We start from the raw sequence: 4,608 nt of genomic DNA, 5'->3' as shown, positions 1-4,608 counted from the left end.
TCACTCCTGGCCGCTCGTGGCTATAGACCCCTTGACGGACTGCGCTTCGTATTGCGCTATTGACAGCGCTTCGAAACGCGCCATTGGATCTGGCTACTATGCGTCGCTCAAGCCGGTGCATGACAGAGCTTGTCCGCAACACGCAACCGGGCAAGACAGGAGCACACGAGTGCGAGCGCCAACTCAAACCCTGTCGTGCACAAAGCAAACGCGGCACATATACGCACTGCATTTGCACATATACCTGCGGTCAGCTATGCAGCGTTGATACCGCGGCCGCCACGACGAGTCCGCTCGCTGATCGCGCTGCGGCTCATAGAGAACAATCCCCTTTGGCACTCTTGGCGCATCGTAGGGGCCACAATCGGAAATATAATGGCGTCTACGCGAACGTCCAACTTGAACTGCGCGCCTCGGCGACGTTCACTAGGCGGAGTGTTATGGTCACGCCCCGCTCCGCCGTATAGCCTTTAAAGTGCAAGGCATCGCCGAAGGATCACAGGATCATAAGTGACATTCGGTCGCCAGTAACTCCGCTTCTGCTGAACGCACTGAAGTACTTTATTTGCGGGAAGTATTTCTGAAATAGTCTATTTTACTTGCAATGCATTTCTCGACTTCAATAAAAAGGGGTTGAAGGTCCCCTTAAGGCTCACTCTGTCCCGCGCAAATGCTGACCAATTATTATTTCCACACTATTATATGTATGTGGCGTTACTTACTGACCAGAAAAATACAGATTATTTCGTTACCCACCGTCTATTACGCGTGTCTTGGCGACTTAACGACCTCGGATGCCATGACTAAATCTTATTTGTCGAAACGCAATCACACCTAGCGCCACCACCGCGCAAACCGCTTTCTCGCAGGCATCGCAGACGACGGGGCAGATAGTCATTCGCCCCAGAAGTTGCGCGAAGTGCTGTGTTGCCGGCGCAGCCTGCACATCCTGAACAACCTGCAGCCCAGAGATCCTGAGATGAGGAACGTAACGACTCATGCCGTGAAAATATAGTGATGGTGACGGTGACGATCGACATTGACAAGAGTGTCATACTCAAGAAACGAGGCTCAAATCGTTACTGCGTTTAATCAAGAGGGTCGCATCCAGCTACCACTGTCAATTTACTTATTATCATATAGGGCTGGGGGAATTTTCGAGCACCTTCAGAGTGCCGATTTGTATGCCCATGTACGGTGCATGAACGCGTGAAATACAAGCATAAAGAGAGATAATTTAATTGAAAGAAGGCAGAGAGGTCGGCCTGAGCTAAGGTGCCCTAGCCTGCTACTCTGCACAGGGGGAGGGGGAACGGGGGCATAAAGATGTGATGAGGGATGATGAGGACATAGCAAGAAGGATGCGCATAGGTGAAAGCAAGTTCAGCACTCTTATGATGAACATTCGCAAATGTCGTCCATGAAGCCACAATCAGGTTTCGCATCAAGTCTGTAGTCACCAGTTCGAGTGAACTTAAAAATAGAGGCACTAGGGCGAAGCTGGTGTGTGGGCCTCCCCTGCGTGAACAGCACAAGCGCCAAACAAAATCTTTATAGCATATAAAGACCTGCAATAAGCGGCGCTGGCACGGCGAGCACTTGTAGGGCACTTTTAGCGGCCGGAGTCTCGAGACCACCGAGAATCACGCGCATTGACTCCACTAGGTGTTTCAGCATTTTTTGTACATTCTCCTTCTCATTGTGTTCATCTCCTTGCTTGCCCGTAGTGTCACCGGTTTCATTGGCCCTATAATTCTTGGCTTCATGGCGCAGAGGACCGCTAGTGCCCGCTGGCATGGCCGTGGGCCTAGAGGGCAGCAAAGGCCATTCCGTGTCTGTATCAGCCGGCCGAGGTGAATGTTTGCCGCGTGCTCTCGTGGACCTTGAATTATCAGTAGACGCCGTTACCGTCTTCGATGCACGCACAGGCAGAGGTGGTCGTGGTACTTGTGCCACGCTAGGCAGTTCTCCTGAAATGGTTTTGTGATGCTTCTGTCGCGAGCGTTGGTCACTTTGGCGAACGGATTGAGCAGCCTCTTTACGTGAAGATTGGTCTCTGGCCATTTTTCGAAGAATACGAACCTCTTGTTTCATCTTCGGGCATTCCTTCGAAGTCGCTTCGTGAGAGCCAGTACAGTTGGGACATTTATATGAGGACGCCTCACAGTCGGTGGTATCATGCTCTCCGACGCAACGCGAGCAGGTGGCTTTGCTTCTACAAACAGCGCTCACGTGTCCTATCTTGTGACATTATAAACGTCAGTTGCAATAGAGCTTCCGTATGTGTAGTTGCATGCCCGGCTTAACATACAGTCTGTGTCATAGCATATTCCTGAACAGTATATTGAGCAGCCAGCATCAAGCCGCACTGACACAGAAACCGCGTGAAGTTTCCTTAGTAATTAAGTGACCGTTTCGCCTGCGCGGTGCACTGAAGGGAACAAAGCATGCTTTGCTTAACATTGCGCGCCTATGTCATTCTTTAAATTTTTTTTGCGGTTAGTGTCCAGTGCATTTATCGCGGGTGACGCAGGTCTTCTGCTGGCCTCGATAGAAGCCATCAGCGCAGTAGCAGCCGATTTAATTAATATTTGGGGTTTTACGTGCCAAAACCACTTTCTGATTATGAGGCACGCCGTAGTGGAGGACTCCGGAAATTTTGACCACCTGGGGTTCTTTAACGTGCACCTAAATCTAAGCACACGGGTGTTTTCGCATTTCGCCCCCATCGAAATGCGGCCGCCGTGGCCGGGATTCGATCCCGCGACCTCGTGCTCAGTAGCCCAACACCATAGCCACTGAGCAACCACGGCGGGTGCAGTAGCAGCCGAAGCGACAGTCATCGGTGCACGCCGGTCTCACCATCGGGTGATCGCAAGTGGCCTCAACTCAGCTGCTGCTGACGCATTCCTTCCATGTCTCGCCTTCGGCGCATGGCTCAGCAGGCGGCGGACGCCCACTGTCCTCGCAGTCCGACGCATCTGTATTTTGATAAGGCAAGGAATGCGTATACCAGGGAGGAAGGCAGACAATTCGTCGTGCCACCATTACACGGGTAATCGTATCTTTCCGGATCCATAAGGTCAAATCGCTTGTACGGAGAGCTCGCTTCAATTTCCCAAATACGATAATCCCACTGAAACACAAAGGTTAAAAGAGTTCATTGATGGCTTTCTTTAAGTTGAGAATAATTATACCGTATCACTCGCCACCCCGGGGTCGCCTACGCTGATGGCATGTCTCCGAAGGAACCAAGCTTTTATTTCACAACGACTATTTTTAAACATTACTGAAGGTCTTAGCAGAAACACCTGCTACATCTGAGAAAATTTCACTATAACAGAATAAGGAGTGAACACTCTCGAAGTGCGTCAATTATCATTCAATCACCCAGTCAATTAATCGCGCCGCAACATCGTTAACCATATAATCAGTTAAATCAATAAAGATGCATTTTCAAGCATTCTAAGTTCTATAGGCCCACAGTCAACCTCGAAAGTTTACAGACCGCGGCATCTGAGAAAACGTTCAATTTCCGAACCGTTTGTTGCAGTAGCCAGTAATGGCGAATGACGTGCTTCTTGCATTTACTAACCACAGGTTGGAAATCCATATACCAAGTTGTGTTTCAACGCTGCGGAGATGTTCAGCTTTTCCTCAGATCTGGAGGTCCGTAAGCGTTTGCGGTTGACTCTACCTGCGCGAAAGTTTCATCAGAACAGCAGGAAGGTGGGAAAACACTTGGAATGGGGTAACTATACTGTTCAGTCAGCCAGATAGTTAATCACTCAGAAATTCTGTCAGTCAATCAAACAGTTGGTGAAATCATATCAGTAAAATCATAAGCCATTCGACTCTGTGAAAGTGGATGACCATCGAAGCTGTTTAGCAAGCGACACAGAGGTGACACAAAATTTTGAACAAAGCTACGAACTCATTTACCGTGACTTTTACATGTATTCGTGCGGACGACGGTACCACCACCCCGAGGAGCCGGAGGAAACCATACAAGCGTGACCTTTCGACGGGACCGCCACCAAGGGAGAGCGGAAGGAAAGGAAAGGAGATATGCAAGCGTTTCGAACGCCGACAGAGAGAGGGCGGTGCGAATGTAGACATGCCCGACGGGGGTCAAAGTGTAGTGCTGTGCTGATCTGCTGCTGTTCTGTGCTGATCTGCTTAATATCTAATACGAGTTCTATTTGGACCCAATATATTAAACTTATTTTTGCAAGTTGGCGGAGTGCTTGAAACCTGCGTGACCTCCGCCTCAGGTCGGCCCGATATTTCACTATCTCCGGGATCGGCCCACGGTTTTTGAACACGCAGAACCAAACTACACGGAGCCCTAGCCATAAACATCTTAGCTGTGAGTGAGTGAGTGAAACAACTTTATTTGGTCTACAATAGACGCGAGTAAACTCAACGTCACCTGGCTAAGCCCAATCAGGGGCCATCAGGTTAAACCTGATGGCCCTCTCGCGAGCCCTGTGGACTGCTAGGATTTGAGAGATCTGGTCCTGGGCCCTAATGAGCTCCATCGTTTCCTCTTGGGGGAAAGGGGTACCGGCAGAGGCGCAGCCCCACAGGACATGGTCGAAGTCCGCA

At 50.0% G+C, this 4,608-nt stretch overlaps 1 pseudogene; it reads left to right on the top strand.

Annotated features, from left to right (window-relative positions):
• Positions 1–4,140: 4,140 nt before the first annotated feature.
• Positions 4,141–4,317, top strand: LOC142568076 (U2 spliceosomal RNA; annotated as a pseudogene).
• Positions 4,318–4,608: the final 291 nt, after the last annotated feature.

This window comes from Dermacentor variabilis, chromosome 1 (genome assembly GCF_050947875.1).
Source record: "Dermacentor variabilis isolate Ectoservices chromosome 1, ASM5094787v1, whole genome shotgun sequence".
NCBI lineage: Eukaryota > Metazoa > Arthropoda > Arachnida > Ixodida > Ixodidae > Dermacentor > Dermacentor variabilis.
The sequence above is the reverse complement of the archived record's forward strand: the minus strand, read 5'-3'. Positions and strand labels throughout refer to the sequence as shown.